Here is a 13796-nt window from a genome sequence, read left to right as displayed (position 1 = left end):
GTTATTGTACTGCTGATTTTTGGAATTTGGTGCAGTGGTGAGATATGTTAATCTGCATTTTCCGCACTTGTACATAACATTTAAAAAAATTCTACTTACATGCTCATAGGGTCGTACAAAAAAATAAACGAAGTGCCCTGACTTTGCTGTAATATATATTTTGCTTGAAACAAGAGGACTACTTTCAGGGTCCCAATCAGGGTCTTTTTCAACCCAGATAATGTTATTTTTGCACCTCTTGGGTTGTTGCTTTTATTTCTGTTACTTGTGCTTCTGTTTTCTCTAAACATGTTTATAATACGTAGGTTGGGGTTTCATCCCCTGTACACTGTATATTTCATTTCGTCTCTAATTAAAAAAAAAATCTTTTTGTTTTCCCACAATGTTTTTGAATTTTTTTTTTGCTTGTTTTCTGAAATCACTAATAGATTTTGGGGTTTTTTTTTTTGTTTGTTTGTTTTGTTTTTTCCAGTTTGAATTGTGCCTTTTATTGCTCTTTGGTATGGATCTTCTGTTGCTTTTTATTTTCTTCAGGATTACTGTTTTGACTATCTCATCCCACAGCCTTTTGATCATAGCTGGTGGTATCTAGTATCTTCATTCTCATTCTGGAATGGGAGGAGACTCATAAAGGACATCCAAAGACAATATGCAGATTGCTGCCTGCAGGGCCCAAATGCTGTGTTCTGGGACAATGGATCAGTTACATCACTATCTGATCAGTATAAAAATCTCAAGATCGATAAAAATGTTTGCCAATATCCTAGCCTAATTGCCATCATCTGACATGCTTTTCATTACCGAGTATGGTTCTGTTGTGCTGAGATAGAATTTTCTCCCCTCTACCTTGGCCAAATGGTTGGAGAAAATACATAAAAAATACAAGTACCTTGTTGCTTTTTCCTTCCTTTGTATTATATCACTAAAGAGTTATACTTCTTTGAGTACAGTATTCTGTCTTATCTCTCATTTGTCCCATTTTTTTCTAGTTGCTAAGTTTTCATTTATTTTTACTTTAATTTTTGAGAGTGAGCACGAGTGGGGGAGGGGCAGAGGTGGGGAGGGAGAGAGAATGTTAAGCAGGCTGCACGCCCAGCCTGGAGCCCAGTGCGGGGCTCAATCTCACAACCCTGGGATCATGACTGAACTGAAATCAATAGTGAGATGTCAACCGACTGAGCCACCCAGGAGCCCCTCACTGAGTCTTTCTGTAGTCACTGAGGATGTATACGTAAAAATCATGAATTGAATGGACAGGACAGAGAAGAGGTGCCTGAAGGGAATGACAACGGCAGCACTGTATCTCCCACGACATAAGTGGAATTTTTCTGATTGACATAGATGTTGTTTTAAACGGGGACAGCTAGTGAGGCAGTGATAATGTAAATTTATACATGCTTCTTGGGAGAAAGCCTTTTAAAATTTCTAGCAATGTTGTGGATGATCCACTAGAACACTAAGACCCAAGACAGCAATGAAAGAACCTATGTATTTAGTGGGGATTCCTCACAAGAATGATGCTGAGACTGTGTTTTGAGTGCTACTAGGAAAGTTTGTGTGTACGCATGTGTGTGCCTGTGTGTTTTCCATGATCTTATGGGAGCCAGTTCTGGTTCCAGCAACAGAAAATACAATGTGTATTACTCTTCATATAACTAAAAAGTCTAAAGTTAGTTAGAGTGCAAGTATCGTAGCTAACTTCAATGCTCAATTACTATCATTGTGACTCAGCCCCTCTCTACCGTGCTGGCGCTTTCTCAAACTAGGTAAGAGCCCCCGGCAATTCCTGGTATCTTCTCAGGATAGCAAGATGGTTGCACGAGCTCAGATTTCAGAGTGACTATGGCTTAAGTGGATGTAAAATAGAGCCTCTTTCCAGCAGTTCTTATCAAAGCCCTGAGTTTCCCGCCGAGACACCTTGAACCTGTGTTCCCATCGTTGTGTTCCCATCACATCTCTATGGCTAGAGAAGTGATTAGCATCAATCTGAATCACCTGCTCTAGTTCCAACTGGTCTTCCACTTAAGCCTTGACCCAAGCAGAGCAGGGACCCGCAAACCAACCTGTAGAACTGTTTCTGAAAGAACAGAAGGAACATGATGGGGAGGCAGACAGCAAAAGTTCACTGCTGTGTTTCAGTGGGGAGTTGTGAGAGGCCCTGAGGGGCTGCTGTAGAAGCCAGAGCACCTGTTAACACCTGCCTCACGCAGGAGACTGCCGGCAGGTTGAGCCTGTGAACAAAACAGGGCTTTGAACCTGGAAACGTGGGGGTATGCAGAACTTCTCAGTTGGAATCTGAAAGTATAACAAATTTTTAGTTAAATTATATTTAGCTATTTCTCTAGTTTGGCTCACATATTAATCATTGTTGTGGACTTAGTGCCATGTAAGTAACAGGATGCAAAGTAATTAAGAAATGCCTCCATATAGGAAAAACAGAACCCAGTAATGAATTCTTAGTAATGTAATTATGCCCTTTGCTTATCTGTGGCTGGTTTTTATTTTTGGGGTCCTGATCTTAATTTCTCAGTGACTTGGAGGCATGAGTACCCACATGTCCTATGCACACTGCACAATGTATCTCAGTAGAACTCTACCCTGGACCTGTCCTGTTCCTGACTTCCCCTTTCAGTAAATGAGTAAGGCAGCTGAGAAACCCAGTCTTCCTGGGAGTCCTCCTGTATCTTCACTTGCCATCAGGTTATTGGTTCACCCTGATCGTTTCTCACCTCCTTCTTCATGTTTTGTTGCCCTGTCGCCCACCAGCCTTCTCCCGGGAGTGCCAGGATAGTATTTGTAAATCAGAAAATCTGATATCATAATTACGATGCTTAAACTGCTTCAGTGACTCCCCGTCACATGTAAGATAAAATCCACAATCCTTATCGTGAGCTGCGTGACTTTCCATCATTTTCTCTTCTACCTATTTGTCCGTCCGACAACTCACTCTTTCTCCGCCTGTATCATCATATTTTGGGCATAGAGAAATAATTTCTGCCTAGAAGTTCACACCTCCCCCTTTCTTTTGTTACAGCCTCTTGAACACTGAAAGCAGATTTGGGTTCATTTGTCTTTTTGCTCCTCTTACCCTTCTGCTCATTTGCTATTAAAGCTGCTATTGAAAATTGTTTCATAAATTTGTGTCGATCAGATAAGAAATGAAATGTAAATAACACCAGACCAGTAACTTAGAGAGACATCAAAAAAAAAACATAACAAGTAACTGAAGATAGCGCATCAAAATGTTAGAATTGCAACCTTTCTGGTGTTTTCTTGGCCTTGGTTTCATGGATTCCAGTTAGCTCCTGCAGCAACACTTTCACGTCAGCACCCAAGACAGAAGAAGCAGCGAGAGAAGGGCGTCTGGGATTTCTGCCGACATTCCATCAGCTGAAACTGAGTCACGTGCCCACACTTAGCCTAATAATTGTCCAAGGAGGACGGTGTTACTACAACTGGCTTATGGTTTAGGCCGAGCATCACCTCCTAGGTGATAGGAAAAGTCCATCCTCCCTGAGATCACTGTAATTCTGCCTGTACCCGAATACTTTGAGTTTCTGTTGGCAGGGGCAGACACGGGTGAGAATGCTGTTGGTTAGACACCAGACAGCGGTTGTGCCACGTCTAGCTCTGCCAATGCCGTAAGCTTCTTGAAGGAGGGCTTTTTTTTCCTGTTTGTTTCTTGTTCACCTGTGTATCTTTAGTCACTAGAGTCAGTGCTTAGCTATGATACACACTTGCTAAATATTTACCAAAACGAATGAAATAAAATGATAATGGCAGAGATATGTACATGGATAAAGGTGTTTTTCACCGAAGGTGAGGTAGTCGCAAGGTGAGTATATTTGGTAAGGCACAATAGGGTAACCCGGCCCTGCTTATTGTATTATCGTAGGAAATAATGATTGGATTTTAGTAATGGTGTTTACCTGTGGTGATGAAGGCATGATAGTTAAATATATTTAAAGACAAAGAATTAAGGGTTTAGCTAATTGACATTATTGACTAATTAATTCTGCTTTCTAATATATGACTTCTGAAATTATACAATACCTCAGATTTGATTAAATACAATAAAGGAATGCAAAACAATAGCAGCTTAAACGAAATCGAAGTTCATTTCTCTCTCATTAAAAAGAAAAAGGTCTGGAGGTTTGAAGTCTAAGAAGTTTTCAGAGATCTAGCTTCTTCCAGTTCTCTGTTGTACCAATTCTTGGGTGTAACTCTCATCTTATGACCTGGGATATCTACTGGGACCTGGGTCTTCCTCGTCCAGGTACAGGTGAGAGAGAGGGTGGGCTGAAAATGGCACGTCCCTGCTCTTAATGTAGCCCATACATCCTAATGCTTTTTATTGTCAACAATTTAGGCAGTACAGAGTTTAGCAGTACACTTTCCTCTGTTTCTAAAATTATTTTGTCTAATGTTGATTCATCAACATTTTATAAAAATGCTTTTCAGAGGACATTTTGAATTAATTTATTCTTCTAGGTTTTATGAAATAGCAAAGACAGAGATGTTTATATGGAGAAATATATGCTTATCTAAAAATACAGATATTTTGAACAGTTGATTATACTCTTTGCTGTGTCCACTTTCATAAAAAGAATTGCTTTCTTAAACAGGAAGATATTTTTCTTTGAATTTTGATCAAAACTACATTTATGTACCTTAAAAATACAATATATTTAAGAAACTGCTCAAAAATGACTTCCTTAGAAAATCAAATTATTAAGTAGTGGTTAACTTGGAACTCCATTTTATAGTCTAAAAATGCAAAATATTTGATTTATGATACAGCATAAAATGTGCTGGAAATTTTAGACTTATTAAATTACCTTAGTGCACATCATTTTTAATTTCTAGACTAGGTCAATGTGGAGATTCCGGTTAGGAACTTTGGTCAAACTTTCAAGAGGTGAGGATTCCTTAAAAAGAACTTACTGGGTACGATAACTGTGATACAAAGGAGCATATCATCCAGAGACCGTTCTTCTCTTAGGTTTTTTTTTTTTTTTTTTTTTTAAGGATACACAGAATGTTCTCAGCATTCATCACCCCCACCAAGGATAACCACTATTCCTGACCTCTTGCAGAATAGGTTAATATTGTCTGTTTTTGTGCTTTATGTAAATGAAATAATAGGATAATGTATTATCTTTGTGTCTAGCTTCTTTCAATCAACATTGTGAGATTCATCTGTATAGGTTACATGGAATTGTTATCCATTCATTCTCATTACTGTAAACCATTCCATTGTATGAATATATCCCAGTTATTTACCCATTCTGCTGTTAGTAAAGATCTGAGAAGTTTCCACTCTGGTGCTGCTATAGAAGTGCTCTGAACATTACAATACATGTCTTTGGTGAGCATAAATACCCATAATACCCATTGCTGTTGGCTAATGAGCGGGAGTGAAATGCTGGGTCATATGGTGTGTTTGTGTTCAGCTTTAGAGGATCCTGCCAATGAGTTGTCCAAATTGTTTGTTTCAATTTACATTCCCGTGAGTAGTATATGAGTTTCAATTACTCTGCATTCTTGCCAACCTGTGGTATTGTGCATTGTAGCCCTTGTGTTGGAAATGTAGCAGTATCTCATTGTGGTTTTAATTTGCAATAATAATGGACAGCTTTTCATATGTTCATAGTCTTGTTTTTGTGATGGAGTTCTTTTGTCTTTTGTCCAAGTCTTATGTCCATTTTTCTGTTGGCTTAGCAGTCTTTTTTCTTTTTTTGTAGATTGGTTTTTTGTTGAATATATGTATTATTAATATTTTCTCCCACTCTGTGTCTTGATTTTCACTCTTTCATTGATGTCTGGTGAATATGTTTGTAATTTTATTTTATTTAAAATTTTTTTTAATGTTTATTTTTGAGAGAGAGAGACAGCGTGTGAACAGAGGGAGGGCAGAGAGAGAAAGGGAGACTCAGAATCTGAAGCAGGCTCCAGGCTCTGAGCTGTCAGCACAGAGCCTGACACGGGGCTCAAACTCACCATTAGTGAGATCATGAAGTCGGACGCTTAACTGACTGAGCCACCCAAGTGCCCCCATAAGTTTGTGATTTTAATATAATCAAATATGTCAATTGTTTTCCTTTGTGGTTTTGTGCTTTTTGGGTGTGTCTTGTTTAGTAAATCTTTTTCTACTCCAAAGACTATATATTCTTATTAGTTTTCTTGGAAAGCTTTATTGTTCTACTTTACATATTTAGATTTCCAGTCTCTCTGGTATTGGTGCTTTTTTCCTGGTATTCTATAAGATTGGGGTGAAGATTTCTTTGTATTTTTCTCTAAGGGTATTCAGTTGACCCACAAGTAGTTATTTAAAGGCCTGTTCTTTGCTCACCATACAGCATTATCACCTTCATCATAAATCAGTTAACAGCCCATGAAAGGGTTTATTCTGGATTCATTGTGTTCCATTAGTGGGTTTTTGTATCTTTATATCAGTACTACGCTGTCTTAATTATTGTAGCTTTATAAGAAGTAATGATAGCTGATAGTGTAAACTTTCAGCTTTGTCACCCTCAAGACTGCCTTGACTATTCTTGGCCATTGACATATCCATCTAAATTTTAGGTTAACTTGTTAATTACACTGTATTAAATCTGTAGATTAATTTGAGGCACTTTACATCTTCACAGTATTAAATCTTAATATCCATTAACATGTGTCTCTACTCTTTTGTTTAGGATTTTTACACTTAGTTTAGGAGAGAGATTGCTCTATAATTCCCTCTCTCAAAGTCTTCTCCAGGTTTTGGCAAGGCATAAAGAATTGATGTGATTCCTTTCACTGTAACTGTCAATTTGTGTAAAGGTTTTTCTTTAAACATTTGCAAAAATGGACCAGTGAAACCATTTGGGCCTGGGAGATTGTCTGTGGGAGAGTTTTAATTGTAGCCTTATATTAATGCCACTTAGATTTTCTCATTCTTTCTTCAACTTTGGTAACTTGTGTTTTTTTTTGAGGAATTTGCCCATTCATCCAAGTTATCTGTTAAATTCCTGCAAATGTGTTAATACATTCTCTTATTCTTTTTTGATTGTCAGTGGTTCCAATAGTGATGTCTTTTTTTTTATTCCTGTTATTTATATTTGTACTTTTTCTGTTTTTTTTTTTTAAGTCTTCTAAAAGTTGACCTAAAGGAACCAGCATTTGGTTTAGTTGATTTTTTTCTGTTATATATTTGTAAATATAAATGTGCTTTCTCTTTCAGAATTATTTCCTTTTTCTACATTTTTAAAGATTTATTTTGCTTTCTTCTGACTTTCTGAGATAGAAAATTAAATCCTTCTTTTTTATTTTCTGTTAGAAAAACATAAGTCGATAACCCTCTACCTCCAAGCATTGCTTGAGCTGTAACCCCCAATTTCTATTTGTTGTGGCTTTGCCATCTAGTACTAAGTTTTTTCTAACTTCCATTTTTACTTCTTCTTTGAATCAAGGATTATTTAGAAGCACACTAATTACCAGACAGTTGTGGATTTTCTAGTTATCTTTTATTGATCTCAGACTTCATTCCAACTGGAAAATACACTCAAAGAATTCCAATATTTTGGAAATTGGTCAGGTTTTCCTCATAGCTCAGCACATTGTTTATTTTTGTTATTACTCCATGTTCACTAGAAAAGAATGTGAACTCTATCACTGTTAGTATTTTATCTATATATGTCATTTGGCCAATTTTATTAAATATGGTCAGATCTTTTACACTTCTACAGAATTTTCTCTATTTCATCAGATATTGAGATTTATTACTCAAAGCTTGCCATTACGATGATGGATCTGTATCTGTATCCTTTAATTCCATTATTCTTGCTTTTTATGTTTGAGAGTCCTGTAGTTTGAGTGCAGACAGTTTTAGGACTGTTCTGTCATTTGGTCGAATCTACCCCTTTATTCTTTTTTTTTTTTTTTTTTCAACGTTTATTTATTTTTGGGACAGAGAGAGACAGAGCATGAACGGGGGAGGGGCAGAGAGAGAGGGAGACACAGAATGGGAAACAGGCTCCAGGCTCTGAGCCATCAGCCCAGAGCCTGATGCGGGGCTCGAACTCACGGACCGCGAGATCGTGACCTGAGCTGAAGTCGGACACTTAACCGACTGCGCCACCCAGGCGCCCCTACCCCTTTATTCTTAAGTAATGTCCCTCTGTCTCTCTACTACTGTATCTTGCCTTAAAATTTATTTTATCTTTATTTAACTATAATAGCTGTTTTTTGGTTAATAATATTCTAGCATATAATTTTCTGTTTTTGACTTTCAACCATTCTATGTTCCCTTTTAATAAAGTATGACTCTTGTGAAGAGTATATGGTTGAGTTTTTTTTACATAGTGTGCCAATTTTACTCGTAAATTTAATCCACTCTCATTTAATGTGTGAAGGGCACCCAGGTGGCTCAGTCGGTTAAGCTGATTTTCTTTCTCAAAAATAAATAAACATTAAAAAAAAAACAAACCAATGTATAACTGTTACAATTTGATTTACATGTACAATCAAACCTTTTGTTCTCTGGTCCACAAATTTTTTATTAATTATATTTTCCTTTGATTCACTTAATAGTATGTTTATAATTCTTTTTGTGGTTAGGCCAGAGATTCTAAGATGTAACTTTGACTCGTTACAGTTTAATAGAAGTGATTAATTTTACCTCTTCATTGATCCTAACTCCATTTAACTTGCTCTCACCTTTTGTGTTACTGTTTTCATAGAATTTAGTGCTATAAATGTGTTAAATTTCAGAAGACATTACAGTTATTGTCTTGTGTAGTTAGTATCTGTTTCTATTCAACTGTATATTTCCTCTTTCTGATGATCTTTGTTATCTCTAACATTTTCATCTTTCTGCCTGGGTTCATTTTCCTCCTGCCTGAAGAACTCCCTTTAATGTTTCCTAGGTAGGGCTGGCTGACAATAAATTTCGTAGTTTTTGCATTATGAAAATACCATGATTTTTGCCTTCATGTTTATTTTCATTGGGTGTAGCATTCTAGGTGTGTGGTTATTTTTTTCTCCTAACTTTAAAAATGTTATTCCATTATCTTTTGACTCTATTATTTCAATTGATCTTTGACAACATTCTGACCATATTAAAGATTTTTTTCTTTGGCTGTGATTTTCAGCGTCCTACTGGCATGCCTAGATAAAGTTGTACTTTCGCTTATCCTGCTTGGGATTTGGTGAGCTCTAGGAACTTGATTTTTTTAAATCAGTTTTGGAAATTTCTCACTCTTTTTCTCTTTAAATAGCTTTTTTAAAAATGTTTATATTAGAGAGCTAGGAAGGGGCAGAGAGAGAGGGAGACACACACTCTGAAGCAGGCTCCAGGCTCTGAGCTGTCAGCATAGAGCCCGACACGGGACTCGAACCCACACACCTCAAGATCATGACCTGAGTGAAAGTCGGATGCTTAACTGACTGAGCCACCCAGGCGCCCCTAAATATTTGTTATGTTTCCTCCCCCTTAAAGACTCCCATTACATCTGTATTTAGCTTTTCACCATGCCGTTTCTACTTCTTAGATTCTATTTCTCTCTCTCTTTTCCCTCTGCATTAGTTTTGGTGTATGCGAGTCAGTTTTACTCCGTGGCGCTAATCCGGACTTCTGCTGTATCTAGTCTGCCAATGAACTCATCTGTTGAGATCTGAATTTCAGATATTGTGTCTTTCAGTTTGAGTAGCCATCTTATATTTATTTTGTATATATTCTATCCTCTGGTAAAAATACATCACCTTTCGTCTCTTTTGTTTGTGACCGCACATTAAACATATCACGTGACTGAAACTAAGGAGAAGACGACTGTAGACGTTATCCCTGTTACTAACTAGAATCACCAAACACTGGAGTGTTGTCAGCAGTACCAATTTGTTGTGGTTCATGGGTGAGCTTTGAAATTGTTTTGAAATTTGAGCTTTCGGATGGCTCTTTGGATGTGGCTGTTTAATACTTTGAAGGTCTGGTCAAAGCCTGAAATGCTCAGGTGGGAACTTCGGCAGACTCTTCAGGCGCGTGGGGGTGTGCTCGTGGAGACCTGCGCACGGCCACATTCCCGGGATAGCAGGGATTAAGGAGGTCGGGGTCCCTCAGGGATGTGACTTTGATGGCAGTCGTCAGATAACCCGTTGGTGTTCCTCTGGACCCCCAAGCACAGGTCCTGATCCAGTCCAGCCCAGTCCCTTTCAGCCTGTAAAAGGAGACTTCGGTGTTTCCTCACTTCTTGTGGGATCATTCTTTGTCTCCTTCCTCATCTGCTTGTCCCTGGCACTGCTTCTAAAAAGACTTGGGGATTAAAGAAGTCTTAGTGCTGGATCCCAGGGACAGAGACTGAAGTTAATGTGTTCCGAGATACCGTGGCTGGAAGTGGTAAGTGAGGCAGGAAGCTCTAGGAGATGAAGAGTCCAAGTGAAATTAGAAAATATGATCCAATTCTACACTATCTTTATGTGGACAAGTTCATTTCGGAGTTTTTCCCCCCTTTTAATTTTGTTAGTATTGGAAAGCACTGCTGTGAGTTCTTAGTGTATAATTTTTAAAATTTAGATTATATGTCTGACAGCAGAAATGTGCAGTTTAGTGTTTTGTACCGGCAAAATGTGCTTATTAGCATAATTAGCATAAAAGAAACATCGTAAGCTTTCAGGAAATCCCCCTCCTGGCTCCTTCCTGTCACTACTACTGTCTCCCCGAAGAAAACTCTCTCATAACTCCTCGTAGCATCGATTGGCTTTGCTTGTGTTCCAGCTTTTTCTAAAGGGACTCAGGCAGTATGTTGGACCTTCAGTTGTCCTTACATTGTAGGGTGTATCCGTTGTGTCATGTATAATGCATTTTACTTATTGTCTAGTACCCCAGTGTGTCACTGTCTTACGGTTTTACCTCTCAGACCGGGGGAATCTGGTTCCTGGGGACGCTTCTGTGTCTCCCCCTCCCCGACCGCACCCTGGCGGCCAAACCGCTGTGCATCCATGGTGGGTGTTGAGCAGGAGCGAACTGCTTCGCGCCCCCTCAAACAGTGGCAGATCCGTGCTTTGTTTTGGGGCACCCCAGCACACACAGCTTTTGCTGCCTCCCTTCCCCCTTCTGGGGGAAACACCTCCCTCCTGGGGTTGGGAAGGGGGATTCTCTGTGCCTTCCTGGAGGCAGATAAGGTTTGCGTTTTCTCTCCCTGCAGCGTCCCCGGAGTGAGGGTGTTTGTTCCCTCGTTTCTAGTAGCCGAAGGATTTGTTTCATGCGAGAGCAGGATTCAGGGATACACCATGTTTCATGCCTGTCACCTGTCTACAGCCCCTTGCTTCCTGCAAGTCTGAGCCACCAGGGGGACGGTCCTGATTCGCCCCATCTTTCTCCTAAGCACCCAGCTGAGGCTAGTGGAGAAGTTCTTAGAAATGAGTACAAACTCAGCTTGCATCTGGGACCTGTTTGTTTGTTTGTTCAATGTTTGTTTATTTTGAGAGAGAGAGAGCAGGGGAGGCGCAGAAAGAGAGGATCCCAAGCAGGCCCCTAGCTCCCAGCGCCAAGCCTGATGCAGGGCTCGAACTCATGAACTGTGAGATCATGACCTGAGCCGAAATCAAGAGTCAGATACTTAACTGACTGAGCCACCCAGACACCCCGTGAAACCTCTATTTTTTTTTAAAAACTGATGCACTGTCTCTCTCAAAAATAAACATTAAAAATGTTTCTTAAAAAAAGGGTGCCTGGGTGACTCAGTCGGTTAAGCGTCCTACTTTGGCTCAGGTCATGATACTGCAGTCCGTGAGTTCAAGCCCCACATCGGGCTCTGTGCTGATGGCCCAGAGCCTGGAGCCTGCCTTGGATTCTGTGTCTCCTGCTCTCCTTGCCCCTCCCCCTCTGGTGCTCTGTCTCTCTCTCTCTCTCTCTCTCAAAAATAAATAAACATTAAAAAAATTTAAACTGATGCTGTAGTTCACATTGGCCTTTAGGAATTAATTACCATTTTATCAGATTTTTTTTTTCTTACCTGCTTTTGTGGCAGTCATCTCTTTCTCCCATGCCTTGTCAAAAGTGGAACCATTAGTACGTCCTTTCTCTTCGGAGAGGGGCTTGTTATTCTTTGCACTTTTCTTGCCTGCTTTCTAGCCTGACAATTTAATGTCTTCTTCCTCCAGAGAATACACACTTTTGCTTTTGGAGAGAAGTAGGGTAGGGATGATCAACTTGGTGTGATTATGGAATGAGTTTATTTGAAGCTCAGCCTCAGTCTTTGTAGGGGATGGGCTAGTTTCACTTCGTTCTTAGTCTTCAGAGGTAGACCCAGGCAGTTGTTACTGAAGGAACACCATTATTAGATCACTTTTTCCCTTGGCAGCATCTGAACTCCAGGTTTGCTCTTCAGGCCGTGTGAAAGTACCAGAAGTTCCCCGTAACTTCTTAGTAGTTTAGCCATTACTTTTATAGGCAAATCTTACTGGGGAAACAGTAGCATTCCCTGCCCCTTCCCCACAAAGAAAAAGTGCCTGGCTAGACCCTGTGGACTTCTCTTGGGGTTCCCCTTTTTAGTTTGGATTTTACCTATTTTCATCCAGCTTTTCTAGTTGTCTTTGGTAGGAGCATTAGAGATATGTGTATACACACACACACAAACACACACACACACATATGCCTGTGTGTGTGTGTGTCTGTGTGTGTGTACGTACGTATGTATATACACACTTGTCTGCCATGGCTGGGATTCAAGGTCTTATAAGTAACCATGTTTTAATCATATACAATCATTCTAAAAAAATAAATATATAGAATCATTCTGTTGGGAGCTTACTGAATAAATTGTGTATCTGATCTCTAACTCAGACTTCCTCTTCACATTTTAAAAAATGTGTATTTACGTTTGAGGGAGAGAGTGAGAATAGGGGAAGGGCAGAGAGAGACGGAGAGAAAGAGAATCCCAAGCAGGCTCTGCACTGTCAACACCAAGCCCAGCCTGGGGCTCGAACTCAGGAACCATGAGATCGTGACCTGAGCCAAAACTAAGAGTTGAATGCTTAATCGACTGAGCCACCCAGGAGCCCCCTCTTGAGATTCTCAGGTAGAGTGTTGATCGAGTTGGGGTCGACAACTCCCCCAAATCGTACGATACAATGCTTTTGTCATCTGCCTTCTGCTGATTCCTCACGGGGAGTGTCTGTGCATAGGAAGGGGAAGCAGACAGGTGATCCCAGGTCTCTGTCATTTGGTGCACCACCTTCAGCATGAGGCTCGTGTGCACTTGCCAGCCACCGTCCTCTCCCCTAACCCCCCTGCCGTGATTCTAGACAGATAGAGGCAAGCAAGAGAATAATTGTGAATAGTGCCGTTTACTTTACACTTGACTCTGCTCTGTTTTGGTGAACAAGCAATGGCACGTGCTTACTTGGTTTGTTAGGAAGTTCAAAATAATTACCGTTTCTGTCTTGTAAGATGGCCGACTGGGGCTCACTAAGAGAGTACAGGAACTGTGGTGCAGGTAGGTAAGAGGACATCACTTGGAGGGATGGATTTAGTACAGAAGGTTTCACCTGCAAACAGAATTTCAGAGGGTGAAGCCAGTATGTTGGTCTGAGGTAAAACTGGATGACAGAATTGAAACGTTCGATCAGAACAGCCATGATGGAGACCAAACCGTAGGTAGGCAAAACAGGTCACTTTACTCCCTTTAGGATTTTAAACAGGCACAAGGAAATGAAAACACTGTCAAGTTTAGACAGAGGAGGGCAGAAATGAACATTACAGGACGTGGTACCAGAGGTTCGTGTGAAATCACAACCAGAGAAGTGTAAGTCCTTTG

This window comes from Lynx rufus, unplaced genomic scaffold (assembly GCF_022079265.1).
Source record: "Lynx rufus isolate CCGP_SWC_20201006 ecotype Redwood Valley unplaced genomic scaffold, mLynRuf1.p SCAF_3, whole genome shotgun sequence".
In the NCBI taxonomy this organism is placed as follows: domain Eukaryota; kingdom Metazoa; phylum Chordata; class Mammalia; order Carnivora; family Felidae; genus Lynx; species Lynx rufus.
Note: the sequence above shows the minus strand (reverse complement) of the source record.